The following is a 20,782-nucleotide window of genomic DNA, read 5'->3' as shown; positions in this document are numbered from 1 at the left end:
CTTAGGTTTTAGTGTTTATCGTTTAGTTTTTATGGTTTAGGGTTTATAACAACTTAGTAAATTATTTTGCTAAAAACTTAAGAAAAAGTTACAAAACTCTTTTTATAATGTTATAAAATGCTTAGGGTTTATGGTTTATAAGACTTTAGTAAACCATTATAATAAACACTTAAATAAAAGTTAAAAACACATTTTAAATGTTATAAATTTCTTAGGGTTTGGCATTAGGACTCTAGGGTTTATAAAGCTTTAGTAAATCCTCTTAATAAACACTTAAATAAAAGTTAGAATTTTTTTCAAGATGTCAGGGTTTATGGTTTTTGGATTCGTGTTTATAGTTTAGGGTTTAGCATTTAGAACACTTTAGTAAATTATTTTAATAAACACATAAATATAAGTTACAATATGTTTTTTAAATGTCATAAAATTATTAGGGATTAGAGTTTAGATTTTAGGGTTTAGGCTTTAGGGTTTAGAGTTTGGGGTTTAGGGTTTAGGGTTTCAGGTTTAGAGTTTAGGGTTTAGGATTGATAGTTTATGGTTTACAGTTTAGGTTTGAGGGTTTATAACACTTTAGTAAATTCTTTTAATAAACACTTAATTAAAAATTACAAAACGCTTTTTAAAATGTTATAAAATGCTTAGGGTTTAGGGTTTAATTTTCACGGTTTGGGGTTTAGGGTTTGGGGTTTAGAGGTTAGGGTTTAGGGTTTATAAAACTTTAGTAAATGATTTTCATAAACAATTAAATAAAATCTTCAAAATACTTTTTCAAATGTTAGAAAATGATTAGGGTTTAGGGTTTAGTGTTTGGGATTTAGGGTTTTGGGGTTCATGGTTTGGGGTTTTGGGTTTGGGTTTAGGATTTAGCGTTTAGGGTCTACAACATTTTTGTAAATTCTTTTAATAAACACTTAAATAAAAGTTAGAAAACAATTTTTAAAACGTTATAAAATGGTTAGGGTTTACAGTTTACGGTTTAGGGTTTAGGGTTTTGTGTTTATGATTTATGGCTTTTAACGCTTTGGTAAATTATTTTAATAAACACTTAAATAAAAGTTACAAAATTCTTCTTAAACTATTATAAAATATGTAGGGTTTATGGTTTAGGGTTTAGGGCTTGCGGTTTAGGTTTTAGGAATTACGTTTTGGGGTTTAGGTTTTAGGGTGTATTGTTTAATGTTTATGACAATTTAGTAAATTATTTTAATAAGAACTTAAATAAAAGTTACAAAACACTTTTTAAAATGTTATAAAATTCCTATGGTTTAGGTTTTAGTTTATAGGGTTTAGGGTTTAGTGTTTAGTGTTTATTAAACTTTAGTAAGAGATTTTAATAAAAACTCAAAAAAGGTTACAAAACACCTTTTAAAATGTTATTAAATGATTAGGGTTTAGGTTTTATAACACCTTAGAAAAATTCTTTTAATAAACACTTAAATAAAATTTACAAAACAATTGTTAAATTGTATAAAATTCTTAGGGTTTAGGGTTTAGGATTATAACACTTTATCAAATGCTTTTAATAAACACTTTAAAAAGTTACAAAAATGTATTTTAAAACATTATAAAATTCTTAGTGTTTAGGGATAGGGTTTATGTTTTAGGGTTTGATATTTATAATACTTCTATAAATTCCTTTAATAAGAACATAAAAAAAAAGTTCCAAACAGTTGTTAAAATGTTATAAAATGCTTAGGCTTTAGGGTTTAGGATTTAAAATTCTATAAAATACTCATGGTTTAGGTTTTAGGGTTTATAACACTTTAGTAAATTCTTTTAATAAACACTTAAAAAAAGTAAGAAAATTCTTGTTAAAATGGTATAAAATGGTTAGGGTTTTGGGTTTTGGGTTTAAAATGTTATAAAATGCTTAGAGTTTAGGACTTAGGTTTTATAAAATTTTAGTAATTTCTTTTAATAAACAATTCAAAAAAAGTTACAAAAAGCTTGTTAAAATGTCATTGAATGCTTAGGGTTTATGTCTAGGGTTTAAAATTTTATAAAATGCTTAAGGTTTAGGGTTTAGGGTTCACAAGACTTTAGTAAATTCTTTTTATAAACACTTAAAAAAGTTACAAAATGCTTTTTAAAATGATAGAAAATTCTTAGTGTTTATGGTTTAGGTCTTATAACACTTCAATAAATTCTTTAATAAACACTTAAAAAAATGTTACAAAACATGTTTTAAAATGTTATAAAATTCTTAGGATTTAGCGTTTAGGGTTTATAAAACTTTAGTAAATCCTTTTAATAAACACTTAGAAAAAAGTTACAAAACACTTGCTAAAAAGTTATAAAAAGCTTAGGGTTTAGGTTTGAGGGACACTTTAGTAAATTCTTTTAATAAAAACTTATAAAAAAGTTAAAAAATTGTTTTTAGGGTTTAGGGTTTTTTGGGTTTTTAGGGTTTAGGGTTTTTTTAGGGTTTAGGGTTTCTTAGGGTTTAGGGTTTATGGTTTTTTAGGGTTTAGGGTTCGGTTTTTAAGGTTAACGGTTTAGGGATTAGGGGTTTATGGTTTATATCACTTTAGTAGATGGTTTTAGTAAACACTTAAATAAAAGTTACGAAACACTTTTTAAAATATTATAAAATCCTTAGGTTTTATGGTTTGGGGTTTACGGCTTAGGGTTTAGGTTTTGGAGTTTAGGGTTTAGAGTTTATAATATCTTAGTAAATGCATTCAAACTTTAGGCTTTAGGGTTTAGGATTTCTAAGACCTTAGTGAATGATTTTAGGGTTTATCCTTTAGGATTTAAGCATTAGGATATAGGGTTTGGGGTTTGGGCTTTTAGGTTTAGATTATATAACACTTTAGTAAATTATTTTAATAAAAACTTAAATAAAAATTAGAGAACACTTTCTAAAATGTTATAAAATTCTTATTGTTTAGGGTTTACCGTTTGGGGTTTACGGTTTGGGATTTAGATTTTTGGGTTTAGGGTTTAGGTTTTAGGGTTTATGGTTTAGGGTTTATGGTTTAGGATATATAACATTAAAGTTACAAAATGCTTTTTAAAATATTAAAAAAAATAGCATTTAGGTTTTAGGGTTTAAAGTTTAGGATTTATAAACCTTTAGTAAATTATTTGAATTAACACTTAAATAAAAGTTTAAAAATATTTTTAAAATGTTCTAAAATGATTAGGGTTTAGGTTATAGGGTTTTGGGGTTCAAGGTTTTGGGTTTTGGGTTTATGGTTTAGGGCTTGTAACACTTTAGTATATGCTTTTAATAAAAACTTAAAGAAAAGTTACAAAACACTTTTCAAAATGCTGTAAAATGCTTAGGGTTTAGGATTTAGGGTTTATAACACTTTACTAAATGCTTTTAATAAAGCTTACATTTATTCCTAATTTAAGTCTCCTCTACAATGCAGCTTAATCACAATTTTTGCCCTGCATGTTTGTTAGAATTAGTTTTATAAATTTAAACATGTGTGTTTATTAGAATTAGTTTTATAAATTTAAAAGCTAATTACAAGATATGTAATATTACTAAGCTCCATTTCAAATTAGTGTTCTAATATATTAAACTAGCCATATCAAATCTGGTCTATAGCGTGAGTGTATAAATCTTTTTCTACAAATAAAATCACTTAACTTTGACTAAATCTATTCGTAATACTCGAAGTTAAATCCTGTTGTACATCGTGGCCTTATAAATATACATAAATATCATTGTACGCAATTCAATATGTTATAAGGACATTGAATGTCTCATACACAGGAAGATGAAGCACATGTAACAATGATTCTCTACCCTAGAAGGCCATCTTCTTATTAATATTCATCTCTCCTCACACCCCAATTGTAGTTATTCCTCACCCATCGCTAGGAAATTAAATTTTCTTCTAACATATAATCACAAATAACAACAAAAACTAAATGGTTACAGGTTAGGGGTTTAGATTTTAGGGTCTATTTTTTAGGGTTCATAACACTTTAGTAACTTAGTTTATTAAACATTGTAATATAAGTTACAAAATGATTTTTCAAGTGTTATAAAATGAATAGGGTTTAGGGTTTAGCGTTTAGGTTTTGGGGTTTAGAATTTAGGTGGATTAGGGGGAGGAGGAGGTGTTGGTGGAGGAGGAAGAGGAGGTGGTGGAGGAGGAGGAGGAGGTGGAGGTGAAGGTGGAGGTTGAGGTGGATTAGGAGGAGGAGTTGGTGGAGGTGGAGGAGGAGGAGGGTGTTGAGAATGAGGTAGTGGAGGTGGTGGTGGATGTGGAGGTGGAGGATGAGGTGGAGGTGGAGCAGATGAAAGTGGAGCTGGAGGTATATGTAGAGGAAGTGCTGGTGGAGGTGGACGAAGAGGCTGAGGTGGTGGTGTAGGAGGTAGAGGTGGAGGCGACGGGAGATACATAGGCAAAGGTGGTGGTGAAGGTGGGGATGGAAGTGGGGGAAGAGGAGGTGGAGGTGGAGGAGGAGAAAGAGGAGGAGGGGGAGGTGGAGGTGGAGGTGGAGGAGGGGGTTGAAGTTGAGGTGGTGGACGAAACAGAGTTGGTGGTGGATGTTGAGGTGGTGGAGGAGGAGGAGGAGGAGGAGAAGGTGGTGGAGGTGGAGGTGGAGGAGAGGAGGTGGTGGATGTGGACGTGGAGGAGGAGGTAGAGGTGGAATTTGAGGTGGAATAGGTGAATGATCTACAGGAGTTTGCTAATTGGAAAACAAGGCTTGACATTGTACTGAATGAATCTCAAGGTGAGTGTCCTTCCCTCTTGAAAAAACAATGAATTTAGACTTTGTATCTTATCTAAATGAGTTGACTAATGTAATGTCTCTGTAAAAATAATAATTAGGACTGGAATACTTGCATAATCGTTGTCAGCTGTAAATCTATCATAATTCATAGAGATATCAAAACTACTAATATTCTTTCAAGTGAATGGATGGAAGCAAAACTATCAGACTTTGGGTTGTCTACATTTGGCCCCTCAAGCGAAGCAATGCATGTCTCAACAGATGTGAAGGGTACATTTGGATGCCTTGATCCTGAATATACACATTTCCCATTCAATTTTTCTCTCTGTTGTTTCATTCAATTTATCTGAAACTGAAAATCAAAAGAGAAAATGGATTCTTCGATTTTCATAGGGCTGTTACTTTGAACAAATATTCCACTATGCACAATTTGACAGAGCAAAGTGATGTATATAGCTTTGGAGTTGTGAATTTTGAGATAATATTTGGGAGAGAACCAGTGGATACAAATTTTTTGGTAAAAACAGTCATATCGTCTCGTGGGTAAGCTTCGTTAATACAACTATATTTGTATTTATGGGTATGAAGTTATTGGAGAATTAGAGTTCGAATGGTGCTATGGATCTGAATTTGTGTGCAGGGAAGATATATGATTCACGAAGAAAATATTGAAGGAATTTTAGATAAAAGGGTTGTGAAAGAGGTCAATATGAGTGCAATGTGGAAAGTAGCAAAATTGGATATATTTTTGTCACAAGTCCTTTCTCCATAAAAAAAAACAGTAATCTTGATGATGGACATGCTTACATCCATATCTTTCTAGTAAAAAATATTAGCGTTCCTCATATGCCAAATGCCCCATAATATATAGAAGGGGATAGATTTCAATACCTTGTTCTTTGTAAACCATTGTGATAGGAATGCACTGATAAAGGACTAATTCCAAAATGCAACAATACTTGGTAGAAGATTGAAACAGGCTAGGGCTAGGGCTGTTGGTATGTATATATGATTTGCATATTTTCTAATCATTCTCTATTGGTCTACATATTTTGTGAGTGATTTTAATATTTGTCACAACATTCTTCTATTGCTCTTGCATAGAGAAATCCTTTGAAAGAAGCCACAAAGGGCCATTGATTTTCTCTATCCAAGTGAAGGTATTCACAAATGTTGGTACTGTGGCTACTGAATAACTTTTATTGGTGTAACACCTGATCAAGCTGCATTCATCCTGAGAAAGCCAAAAAATAAATTTTCAAGTGAAGTACAGGAAATGCTTCGAACATCTGTTTTTCTCGGCACTCATGTAAAGGTTTGATTTATACTACTAAATTTGATTCATCAAAGTCTTTTAGGTTACTATAACTGCTGGAAGCTAATCTGCTATTTTTTTATTCTTTATTTTAGGAAAAGTGGTCTAGGAATATTTACATTTCTTTGTTTTGATTTGGCCGCACGATCTCATAATCCATATTTGATTATCAAGTTGTGTACAGAGTCAGACCCACAGAGGGCTGAACGGTTAAAGTATATGCAAATGTTCTGATATAGGCGTTTCGAAAAGTTGGAGGGATCATTTAATCTCTATTTCTTGTGTGAGATAGCTATTATTGGTGGAGATAGGTTGGGGGGATCATTTAATCTCTATTTCTTGTGCGAGGTAGCTATTATTGATGGAGATATCTTATATTATGATGGCTGCCCCATCTTTATAAGGTTACACACTCCTCCATGTATCTCCTTGTCAAAATGCAACAACAAAAGCATCGTGCTAAAAACTGGCACAAAATTTGGCTAGTATCTTGTTATGTGTAATGTTGGAGAAGTTTCAACTATGTTATTCCAAGAAAGTTTATTTTTTATTTATTTAGAATATTATTCTATTTATATTGATGAATTAGATGGTACTTAAGTTGTGCTAGATCCCAAAATCAAATCAAAATCTAGGCCCTTTACTGTACAATCGAATAAGTTAGTTGATAAATCTGTCATTTGGCCATGGCGCTGTACATACTTGAACATGTTATACACATGTTTATTTTTGTTGACATTCATTAACATATTTTTACCTTAGTTGCCATTATTGAGGACATGAAAGATTTTTTCATTTGTGGCTGGCTTCAAAAATAATATATAAATGTTGAATGCATAATAATTTTTGTTATATTCGATATTCTCCCAATATGCTATGCAGATTTTGCTTCTTAGTGTTTATTCATGTACTTGTTTAACTGTTCACAATTTTTTTTTTGTGATCAATGATATGTAGAGGCACTTTGAAGTTTGATGGGTGTTTCAGATTCTAAGAGGCTAAACTTGCATACACAGAAGTCTATATATAAAAGTCAAGATATGACAGAAGATAAATTCCATCATGCTCTAATAACCAACCAGGGCCATGTGGCATGATATTTGTAGACTGTTCCGTTATAACTTGCAGTGGTCTCTATTATTAGAGAGGATGCATGTCATTCTTTAAGTACGGTGTTTGTTGACATGTGGCATGATATTTATAGATTGTTGTGTTATGGTTTGCAGTGGTAGCTATTATTAGACTGGATTAGTAACATTGTATGGATCAGGTTTACACTGATCTTACTGCTGCAAGTGCCCATAAATTTTTGTAGTTCTAAAGCATGCTCCAATGGTTGTCTTGGTGGTTTGGTCTTATAAGTCTCTAGATCCATTTTTGTGTGGAAGGCTATGCACTGACTCTTTATTTCTATTAATAATAAGAAAATTATGTAGGAATTGGAATGTTTAGTGTTAAAAGCTCTATTATATGTTACGCACTTCCAAATCCTTCTACTTTTTCGTTGTCTTTGTAGTAAAATTGTCAGTGTCTCATTTCATAGTATATATGCGATTTAGTTCCAATGATAACATGATGCTGATGTGACTCAATTTGACAACATGGAATCATAGCTGAAGGACATGTTTTTGGAAAGCAGAAGATGGATAGCTTTGAAATATCTAAATTTAGAGCAACACAAATGTTGCATTAATTCATAGTGGCATTTGTGGTCTTAGGAAACAAAATCAGTTTGAGGAGCAATTTATTTCATCACTTAGGTAATCTACTATCTGAAAATTCATCTACAAGTCATCTCTGCAACCGATGAATTTCACTGGTAAGAACATAGCAAGTTAAATTCTAGCCTCTGATAAACAGTTGACTCGTGAAGCTTTTAAAAAGACTAATGTGCCTTTATTATTTATCCCAAAAATTAGTTCAATGTTTCCCAAGTTAGTAATTTTCTTTACCTCTCTAGTGACCATCTTCATCAAGCTCAAAAATTTTAGTTAATATTTAATTACTTTCTCCAAAATCTATGAAACATACCCTTCAAAATTATTAAGAGTTTGATTTCAATGGTGGCATTCCTCCCATAGACTCGTTATGGAAACCCATACAATTTTTCTTTTCAAACGGCTGCATCAAATTTTTGTTGATGACATTCATGTCGAGAGGGAATTCTGCTTACACTTCGGGGCCCTTCCGATCAAGATACCATTCCATCAAAGTGTTCTAAAAATCCCCCCTTAAGTTGAAGAATATATGCATTCCATTCTTCAGTTAATGCAGCAGAAAGACCTATGTTTCCTGCCACTCTCCAAGATGATTGTTGAAGGATTTTGCCTATGTCCATGGAAATATCTTTCAGCTTGAAGAAGCCACTGTTGTGCAGCTCTGCCAGAGTGGCCTACACTTTCAAGCTCTATGGCATCGAGGTTGGATGTTGGTTGCTCTCAATCCCACCAACTGTGTTCTTTCCAGACAACATAGGTGTCGGAAGACCATGGTGGACTTTGGCACACAGTTTAGTTTTCTTTTGGGTGCTTACACACCCCTCAGGTAGGCATTTCTTGCCCATAATCAAGGGACCCTGAATCTGGTTCAGCTGAATTTTATGAAATTTCGAGGACCCATGGATCTCTGCTTCGCTCATCCTGCGGGTGTGCCATTTCTAGAGGTTACACTTGTGATTCTGCTCTTTGATTTTGCTAGCATAACCATGCCCGTGATTCTTCTCTTTGATTCCCCTAGTGTTAGGCTAGAAAGCCACCCGACACTGTATCCATTATAATCTATTATTTGTAATTTTTTATTGAAATTTAAAAAAGATTTTAGATGATCAAGAGCTAGCTCATGGGATATATATGTAAGTGTCTAATCTATGTATAAAGCATCATCTATAAAGTTGTAATCTAATTTTAAATGTGGAAATACAACCATCAGTTAATGCAAATCATTTAGCTTTATCTTCCACCTTTGCATGCAATTTCTTTTATTAATTCTTATTTTCAATGACCATTTATTTTATGCCTTACAGCGTTTCCTTTGCAACATCTGGTGCAAATGCTAGTAGGGCTTTGTTTCAACTAATTCATCACCATTATACACACTTGTAGTGCTTCGTTTCAACTAATTGATCACCATTATACCAGAACAGAACATAACGAACATAACAGTGTTTTGAAATTGTAACCATTTAGTTTTTGTCGTTATTTGTGTTTATATGTTAGAAGAAAATTTAATTTCCTAGCAATGGGTGAGGAATAACTACAATTGGGTGTGAGGAGAGATGAATATTAATAAGAAGATGGCCTTCTAGGGTAGAGAATCGTTGTTATAGGTGCATCATCTTCCCGTGGATGAGACATTCAAGGTCCTTATCACATATTGAATTGCGCACAACGAGATTTATATATATTTATAGGGCGATGATGTACAACAAGATCTAACTTCGAGTATTACGAATAGATTTATTCAAAGTTAAGTGAGTTTATTTGTAGAAAAAGATTTATACACTCACGCTATAGACCAGATTTGATATGGCTGGTTTAATATATTAGAACAATAATTTGAAATGGAGCTTAATAATATTACATATCTTGTAATTAGCTTTTAAATTTATAAAACCAATTCTAATAAACACGCACTTTTAAATTTATAAAACTAATTCTAACAAACATGTAGGGAAAAATTGTGATTAAGTTGCATTGTAGAGGAGACTCAAATTAGGAATAAATGTAAGCCTTATCTTTCAAAAAACGCAGCTAGTTAAGTTGATGGAGATAAAAACAACTTTTAATTCCACAAGAAAAGATCAGTCAGTTATGCATGATGGATTGAGTAAAATCGTATGAAACCAGTAAAAAATTAATTCAACACGGATAGAGAGGAGTAAAAGATTAGCCGATTATGTGTGATGGATTGATTATACTAGCATGAAACCAATAAAATGTTAATTGAACATGGAAATAGAACAATAAAAGAGTTAATTAGATAAAGATACGATAATCACTTAAAAATTTGATTAAACAAGGACATACTCATCAAGTTTTTGGGAAGTGGTTCAATTATTAAAAGTGATTTTGGAATCCATTAATCATAAATTTTTAAATTTAGTAGACATGAAATATTCCTTCAAAATTCATGGAGTTATTGTTGCTAAAATCTTGAATCAGAATGGAAGGTATTACATAATTGTAGCTCAAATCTGTTGCGAGGGATGATGAAGGGTTTGCATCATATTTAAGTCTTTTCTCTCCTTTCTTCTTCATTGAGCTCATCCAAGAAATGAACATTACCATTCCGTGCAACATAGGATGACATGAACACCATACCAACAAATGAACGTAGTTAAATCTGCAACATTTGCAATCAAATTGATAAAAGGAAATCATAACATGGTCAAGCTTAAAATCATACCATATAAATGAAATTCGAAAACATCCATGCATATGGTCATTTATCTCCATGAACTCAAAAGTTGTAAATTCTCACACCCAAACCACGACGACCGAGAGAGACTCAAACGACATACTTACTCACTGACTCAAACTCAAACCAACCACATCAAAGTACATAGGCATGCCAATCTGAACATAGATAGAGGAGGACCAAAACACATCAAAATAATAAAAATTGAGAGACATTTATATATTTATATAGCAATTTCTCCACTTTATTCTACAGCTATATGTACTTCCCACACCCTTTGAAGGTCTCATCCACTCCCAGTTTTCATGATTTCCATAATATATCATGCCATTATCAGAGCGTGATAAATTTCTATTTTGAATATTAAAAATTTCACCATCATGTTTCTGTTCTACACGTGCCCATACATACCGGAGTGTAATACATTTCTTTTACCAGATAATGTAACAAACGCAAGCCACCCCAGGCATTGTCAAACTGGAATAACTCACATTCTTGTCAGAGTTTATAACAAGCTACACGCGCCCACTACCGGGCATAAATTCATTTGAAGGTTCGATGAACACTAGGCATAAATTATAACAAACTTGATGTATATGTACTTCCCACGCCCTTTGAAGGTTTCATTGACTCCTAATTTTCATGATTTCTTTAATATATCGCGCCATTATCAGAGTGTGATGTATTTCTTTTTTGAGTATAACAAATTTCACCATTATGTTTCTGTTCTACAAGTGCCCATACATACTGGAGTGTAATACGCTACTTTTGTCAGATAATATAACGAATGTGAACCACCCCATGCATTTTAAAACTAGAATATGCAGCTTTCTTGTCAGAGTTTATAACGAACTACACCCACCCACTACTGGGCATAAATTTGTTTCAAGGTTCGATGAACACTAGCATAAATTATAACAAAATAGCTACCAAAATCCCCTTTTTTTGCAAATTGGGGTGAATGAAAGTTGTAGCTCTTCATGAGCTAATTTATCTTTTTCTAGTCTGCCTTGAAATAAGGTTATGCCAACCTCCACACCTAATTCTTTTATAAAATAAATTGAGTAGTTATTAGTATTGAACTATGAGTAAATATAATTTCCCAAACAAAATTTTAAACCCCTTAATTTTCTCCATGGGCCAAATTTCACCCCTAAATTTTTTTCATGATGACTATTGGCTATTCAACCCTACATGAAAAAAATATTATAAATAACGAAAAAATAATATATAGTAAATTTATAATTTATTTTATTTTTATGTGTTTTTTAGCCCATGAAATGAGAGAGGTATCATGGGGTTCCTATGTTTATCATCAACTGATATCGATCTCCACTTACCATTAATTTTATTTATTTGGCTTCTATAATTTTTCTAAATTTAATTCTAATATTTTTTAAATTAAAATGAAAATAAATTCCAAAATATATATGACTATTATTATGCTAATAGACAAAGTAGATATTCCATACTAATAGCTTAATTATTATGTTGGTTGTAGGCTTTTAACTTCTATGGAATATGTTGGAATATACATAGTAGTAATGATATATGATGATAAGATTTGTGTGCAATTTAGGTATGCTTTTTTAATTAATTTATCTCAAATTAATTAATTTCAGAAAATTTCATAACTATACATGTCACATTGGGAATCTGGTATTGGTAAGCCATGGTATTACAACATGGTATTGTAAGAAGTTCTATTTACTATCTAAGAGTATGGTATTGCAACATGGTAGTGTAAGAAGATCTATTTACTATCTAAGAGTATCCACGGGAAGTGGGAGTCGATCTACATCGCTAAAATTATTGTTATAGCTTATATAACTCTTAGATTAATTTTTTTATTATAATAATAAAGTTATAATTCAGTTAACTTTTATGATTTTTTTTAATTTTGACAATGTCACATGTATAATGGGTGTAGAGTTTTGATTGTTATCACACATTGATTTCTATATTTGTTTATAAAACCATTGACTAGATGATTGCAGTGGTTATAATAAAAGAAACAAATAATTCTCTAGTCAAAACTTTGCAACAGTCTTTTTAATTAAATTGAAAATGAAAAAGTGTCAAAACCACATTTTAAATCAATCTCAATTATGTATTCACAACTAATGTTAAAAATAATCCTAGCATCAATCTATTAGTTGTTGATGATTAAATTAAAATTCTAGAATCCCAATTCTAAGGTATACACTCCTATCAACATAGTGAAATTAAGCAAGCATACATATGTTGTCATAAATTCAACTATATGCATTTTAAATTTGAAAATTATGTTTTCCCATATTTGCTTTTTAATCACTAAGATCTACATTAATGTGCATAAATATATATTTGTAATATTATTTTTTTAATATTTAATGTTTTCATTTCCTCCTTGTTTTGTGTAGTAAATACTAAGTTATATCTAGAGGCCTTTTGTTGAACTCTAATGTGACGTTGAGTTCAATTTGAAGAACTTTCACTGATATGTTTAGTGTATGAAATATTTTTCTATTAAAATTATGCAAAACTTGAATACATTCTCATTTCTATCTTGATGAATGGAATTTAAAAATACAATCAAAAGTATAATAAAAACATAATACATATATTAATGTTTCACTAACTTCATTATTCACCAACATTATCCAACATTATACATAACAAGGTACTAGCTAACTTTTGTGCCACTTTTCAACACAATGCTTTTGTTGTTGCATTTTGACAAGGAGATACATGGAGGAGTGTGCAACCTTGTAAAGATGGGGCAGCCATCACAATATAAGATATCTCCACCAATAATAGCTATCTCACAGAAGAAATAGAGATTAAATGATCCCTCCAACCTATCTCCACCAATAATAGCTATCTCACACAAGTAACAGAGATTAAATGATCCCTCCAACTTTTCGAATCACCTATATCAATACATTTGAATCTTCTTTAACCGTTCAGCCCTTAGTGGGTTTGACTCTGTACACAACTTGATATCAAAATATGGGTTATGAGATCATGTGACCAAAACAAACCAAAGAATTGTAAAGATTCCTAGACCAGTTTTCTTGAAAATAAAGAATAAAAAAATAGCAGATTAGCTTCCAGCAGTTATAGTAACCTAAAAGACTTTGATGAATCAAATTTATTAGTATAAATCAAACCTTTACATGAGTGCTAGGAAAAACAGATGTTCGAGGCGTTTCCTGTACTTCACTTGAAAATTTCCTTTTTGGCTTTCTCGGGATGAATGCAGCTTGATGAGGTGTTAAGTAATAAAAGTTATTCAATAGCGACAGTACCAACATCTATGAATACCTTCACTTGGATAGAGAAAATCAATGGCCCTTTGTGGCTTCTTTCAAAGGATTTCTCTCTGCAAGAACAATAGAAGAATGTTGTTACAAATATTAAAATCACTCACAAAATATGTAGACCAATAGAGAATGATCAGAAAATACGCAAAGCATATATACATACCAACAGCCCTAGCCCTAGCCCATTTCAATCTTCTACCAAGTATTGTTGCATTTTGGAATTAGTCCTCTATCAGTGCTTTCCTCTCACAATGGTTTGCAAAGAACAATGTATTGAAATCTCTCCCCTTCTATATATTATGGGGCATTTGGCATATGAGGAACATTAATATTTTTTACCAGAAAGATATGGATGTAAGGGTATCCATCATCAAGATTATTGCTTTTTTTAATGGAGAAAGGACTTGTCACAAAAAGATTTCCAATTTTGCTACTTTCCACATTGCACTCATATTGACCTCTTTCACAACCCTTTTATCTAAAATGCCTTCAATATTTCCTTCGCAAATCATCGATCTTCTCTGCACACAAATTCAGATCCACAACACCATTATAATTCTAATTCTCCAATAATTTCATACCCACAAATACAAATATAGTTGTATTAACGAAGCTTACCCACGAGACGATATGACTATTTTCGCAAGAAACATTTGTATCCACTAGTTCTCTCCCAAATATTATCTCAAAAGTCACAACTCCAAAGCTATATACATCACTTTCCTCTGTCAACTTGTGCGTAGTGGCATATTTTTTCAAAGTAATGGCCCTATGAAGATCGAAGACCATTTTCTCTTTTTATTTTCAGTTCCAGATAAATTGAATGAAATAACAGAGAGAAAAATTGAATGGGAAACGTATAATATTCAATATCAATGTATCCAAATGTACCCTTCACATCTGTTGAGACATGGGTTGCTTCGGTTGAGGGGCCAAACCTAGACAACCCAAGGTATGATAGTTTTTCTTCCATCCATTCACTTGAAAGAATATTAGTAGTTTTGATATCTCTATGAATTATGATAGGTTTACAACTGACAATGATTATGCAAGTATTCCAGTCTTGAATAATATTTTTACAGAGACATTGACATCAGTCAACTCATTTACGTAAGATACAAAGTCTAAATCCGTGGTTTTTTCAAGAGGGAAGGACACTCAGCTTGAGATTTGTTCAATACAATCTCAAGCCTTGTTTTTTAGTCAGCCAACTCCTATAGATCATTCACCTATTGCACCTCAAATTCCACCTCCACCTCCTCCTCCTCCCCCTCCTTGTCCACATCCACCACCTCCTCTCCTCCACCTCCACCACCTTCTCCTCCTCCTCCTCCTCCTCCTCCACCACCACCTCAACATCGACCACCACCTCCATTTCCTCCACCACCTCAACATCCTCCACCACCTCAACAACCTCAACCTCAACCCCCTCCTCCACCTCCACCTCCCCCTCCTCCTCTTTGTCCTCCTCCACCTCCACCTCCTCTTTCTCCTCCTCCACCTCCACCTCCACCTCCTCTTCCCCCACTTCCATCCCCACCTCCTCCACCACCTTTGCCTATGCCTCTCCTGTCGCCTCCACCTCCAACTCCTACAACACCACCTCAGCCTCTTCGTCCACCTCCACCAGCACTTCCTCTACATATACCTCCAACTCCACTTTCATCTCCTTCACCTCATCCTCCACATCCACCTCCATATCCACCACCACCTCCACTACCTCCTTCTCAATCCCCTCCTCCTCCTCCACCTCCACCAACTCCTCCTCCTAATCGACCTCAACCTCCACCTCCACCTTCACCTCTCCTCCACCTCCAACTCCACATCCACCACCTCCTCCTCCTCCTCCTCCTCTTCCTACTCGTCCTCCTCCACCTCCTTCTCCACCACCTCCATCTTCTCATCCTCCTCTACCTCCTCCACTGCCACCTATATCTCCACCACCACCTCCACCTCCACCACCTTAGCCTCCACCCTCTCATCCACCTCCACCCTCTCAAACCCCTCCTCCTCCTCCTAATTCACCTCAACCTACACCTCCACCTTCACCTCCTCCTCCACCTCCAACTCCACATCCACCTCCTCCTCCTCTTCCTACTCCACCTCCTTGTCCACCACCTCTATCTTCTCCTCCTCCTCCACCTCCTCTACCACCACCTATATCTCCACCACCTCCTACTCCACCACAACCTCCACCTCCACCACCTCAACCTCCACCCTCTCATCCACCTCGTCCTCCTACTCGTCCTCCTCCAACTCCACCTCCTCCTCCTCCACCTCTCCTTCCTCCTCCTCCACCACCTCCCCTTCTCGCTCTACCTCCTCCTCCACCAGCACCTCCTCCCCCTCCTCCACCACCTCCTCCTCCACCACCACGACCTCCACCTCCACTTTCACGTCCTACACCTCTTCTTCTAGCTACACATTCACCTCCACCTCCACCTCCTCCTCCACCATATCCGCCTACACCACCTCCTCCTCCACCACCTCCACCTCTACCTCCTCCACCCCCTCGACCTCCCACTTTGCCTCCTCTTCTAGCTTGGCCTCTGCCTCCACCACCACCTCCTCCTCCATCACCTACCCATCCCACTTTGCTTCCTCTTTCAGCACTGCCTCCTCCTCCACCACAACCTCCTCCTCGACCACTACCTCCACCTCCACTTTCACCTCCTCTACCTCTTCTTTGAGCTACACATTCACCTTCATCGCCTCCAACTCCACCTCCTCCTCCACGATATCCACCTACACCACCTCCTCCTCGACCACCTCCACCTCCACCTCCTCTCCCACCTCCACCTCCACAACATCTACTCCTCCTCCTCCAACTCCAACTTCACCTTCTCCACCAGCACCTCCTCCTCTTACTGCTCCTCCACCCCGACCCCCACCCATACCTCTTCCTTCACTGCCTCGTCCACCACCTCTTCCTCCACCTCCAACTCTACCTCCTCCACCACCTCTTACCCATCCTCATCCTCCTTGTTCTCCTCCTCGACCTACACCTCTTCCTCCTCCACGTCCACCTATTCCTTCTCCACCTACTGCACCTCCATCCCTACCTCCTACTCGACCACTACCACCACCACCTCCTCCTGCTCCTCCTCCTCGACCACCTCCTCCTCCACCACCACCTCCACATCCACTACCTCCTCCTCCTCCTCCTCCTCCTCCATCTCCACCACCACCACCTCTACCTCCTCCACTACGACCTCTTCCTCCTCCACCTCGTCTTCCTCCACCTCTACCTCCTCCACCACAACCTCCTCCTCCTCCACCTCATCTTCCTCCAACTCCACCACCTCCACCTCCACCTTCACCACCTCCACCTCCACCTCCTCCACCATCTCCACCTCTGCCTCTCCCTCCACCTCCACCTCCACCTCCACCTCCACCTCCACTTCCTCCTCCTCTTCCTCCTTTGCTGCCACCTCCACCACCGTCTTATCCTCATCCTCCTCCAACATTACCATCACCACTAACCCCTCCTCCTCCATCTCCACCTCCATCCGCTCCTTCACCAGCTCTAGCAACACCTCCTCCACCTCCACCCTGGCCTCCTCCTCCTCTTCCACCTCCTCTTCCACCGCCTCCATGTCCACATCCTCCTCCTCCTCCACCTCCGTCACCTCCTTTACGTCCGTCTCCTCCTCCATCACGTCAACGTCCAACACCTCCCCCTCCCCCTCCGCCACGTCCTCCACTTCCACCGCCACCACCACCTCCACCTCCTCCTCCGCTTCCTTTTACTCCTCCGCCACCTCCACCTCCACCTCTCTGGCCTCCTCAGAAAACCTATAAAAAAAATAAAAAATTCCATATCATTTCATTCCATTTATTTATAATACTTATTGATTCATCTTTTACATTGATAATTCATATATCAGTATATACATGATAATATAGCAAATAATATGTATAAAAAAAATTGCAATTTAAATAAGTAATTATGAGAACAACCATTTAATTAAAAAAGAAATTGTAAAATTTATATAAATAGTACCAAAAGGTATTGAGGAAAATCGCACCCAACTCAATATTTATTCTTAATATGTAGAACTTTCTAAAATCAATAAATTAATTATATAAAATAAAAAAAAAACACAATTACCATAAATTAATTATATAAAATCTTTTAAAAAATAAAATAAAAAAAGCACAATTACCGTAGACATAAATCATAGAAACCACCAAGTAACATACAAACGCAAAACACAAAGAAACTTCATAAGACCTACACTGGTCATAAGCTTTATTGTTATGTTATTATGGTGTTCTATCGTAATTAGTGGAGGTTATTGTTATTTTTTCAAGAACTAATGCTATTGCATTTATATACTGAATAAATTGATTTTCTTTGATTTTCTTTGTAGGGTCGAAAATAATAATTTAGTTTCTTGATAATCACTCCATTGATTCGAAATAAGAAATTAAAAACCCTAATAACATGAATAAATTTTAAAACACAGAAGCTTGACAACAAGAAGAACAAATCTAGTACTTGCCTGGGCCGGAGATAGACAGAGTCGCCAACTATGAAAGGCTGTATGGATTCATGAAGCGATTTGACAGCTTCCATGGATCTTCCTCTCCCGCGGACTTCATAAAACTCTTCAATAATTCCTCTCCCGCGGACTTCATAAAACTCTTCAATAATTGCTTCCAAGAAACTGAGGAGCCCGTGCAATCTTTTTATTAGAAAATCGATCTGGGCAGATATGTTCAGACACACTTGGTCTCCCGCATATTTATTCCTCTTGCGAGCGATTGTCATGGATAACCATCTGTAGGACATGGGATTGCGCGAGTATAATCACTCGCTGACTTTGCAGAAACTGCAAATTGAACGTGTTGAAGCAAAAAGGATTTCAAAATACAGAAGCAACCAAATTGTGTATAGAACACACGAACTTCATATATTCAGCATGATGCTCTCCCGACAAAGATACAGAGGAGCGTGGATCGACCTTCATATATTCAGTCTGACAATTTGTGGATCGATTTCTGCACATCTTGAAACAATGGGGAGAGATTGCTATTTTGAAATCTGCCTTGAACAATGAGGAAACGGCTATGAAGGAAACGGATCGACTTCCTCCATCATCTCTTAGCTAAATGCTCAGGTTGAACAGATTCTCATTGTGAAATCCGCCTTGAACAATGAAGAAACAGTTGGGTTTAATTCAAGAAATATTAATTACAATAGCTGGAGAAAGCAAAAAGTTATTTAAATTTAGAAAGTTACTCAAATTTAGAAAAGTGAATATTAATTTCAAAACGCTGGGTTTAATTCAAGAAATATTAATTACAATAGCTAGAAAAAGCAAAAAGTTACTTAAATTTAGAAAGTTACTTAAATTTAGAAAAGTGAATATTAATTACATGTTTGAAAGCTCCACCAAAAAGGTTAAATTAAAAAAAATAATCAAGCAAAATAATTAATTTTTAAATTTAGAAGAATGAAAAATAAAAAAGTTATTTAAATTTAGAAAGTTATCTAAATTTAGAAAAAAGAATATTAGAAAGCTCCACAAAAGAGGTTAAATTAAAAAAAATAGCAAACCAAAATAATTAACTTTTAAGTTTTAAAAAATGGAAAATAAAAGACTAAAAGCTAAATTAAAAAAAATAAAAAATTAATTGTTTTTTAGATAAAAGATTGGACTGAAGTGTTGATGGAAAAACAATAAATAAATTAATTAAATTCTAAAATAACATTTATTTGTTTTTAAAGTAAAAAATTGGCAATTTAAAAGTAAAACATAGTAGCTTGAAATTCACATATAGTAACTTTTTTATAATTAATAATTTAGAACATAACTTAGATTTGGAAGAACAATAAATTCAATAAAATGTACTTCACATATAGATAACTAAAGTCACATATAAATAACCTTTGCAAGTACAATTACTCAATACATTTAAAAGGTATACCACAAGACATTTATCATAATTTTCTAGAAATTTTATAATTTATAAATTAATTAGCTAGAAATTGATGCTTTATAATGATAGAATTTTCAAATGTATTTTTTATTTTTTATTATGGGTTTATTTTTTGTGTTCTTTCTCACTTTTTTGTATAATGATTTTACACATACATAAGCATGATATACATCTAGAGAACTATGTTTTTTCATATCAAAATTTTATTTGTTTATGAAAAAAATATTTGTTTATTATTTTTTGAAGTTTATGAAGTAATATTTCAATTGGATTTTCCAAACACATGTATTATCATATGTTTTTTTTTCAACTATTACATGAATAGTAAACTAAGATAGTGGTATTTTTTGAATTTTTGTTTTTGTTTTGAAAATTTTTTGTTATTGTTTTTCCAATCTGCCTCTTTAAATTTCTCCAGAGAAATTGAAGCATTATGCTTAAGAGAAAATAGATGAAGAATATGATATGAATTAGAAAATTTGAAACCCATATGCCATTGAATAGAATATTCCTTCGTCAATCTAACATGATCTATCCACCACCTAAGGACAAATTTTTGCCTAATTTCACTAGGTTACGAAAAGATATTGCAAAAAATTTTGCATAAGGGGTACTGGAAATGTGTATTTTAAGAATTTGAAAGCTCAATGGAGTGCCTAAATTTTCAATTCAATTATATTGATAAATATATTTTCTTAGGACTTAAGAAACTTTATTGACCACTTGATTGGGCAATTAAACTGTTTGATCTACTGCTCTTTTTGTTTACCTAAACACTCACTATCTGGCTAAAATATGAAACCCATATCTCTGCTATCATCCATACACTCACACAGAGATATATATATATATATATATATATATATATATATATATATATATATATATATATATATATATATATATATATATATATATCGAGAGAGAGAGAGAAAGAGAGAGAGAGAGTAAAATTCTTATTCATCAATGGTACATCATAGAGTCCTTTCTCCATTGATTGTCCATGATCATAACGAAAAAACATTCCATAGAATACATTGCTCTGAGTTAGTGACTAAAAAAATTGGTAATGTGCATGCATGATGGTGTTTATAAATAG

Source organism: Pinus tabuliformis, chromosome 7 (genome assembly GCF_031772625.1).
Source record: "Pinus tabuliformis cultivar Carrire ecotype Pingquan chromosome 7, CPIR1, whole genome shotgun sequence".
NCBI classification, from domain to species: Eukaryota; Viridiplantae; Streptophyta; class Pinopsida; order Pinales; family Pinaceae; genus Pinus; species Pinus tabuliformis.
Note: the sequence above shows the minus strand (reverse complement) of the source record.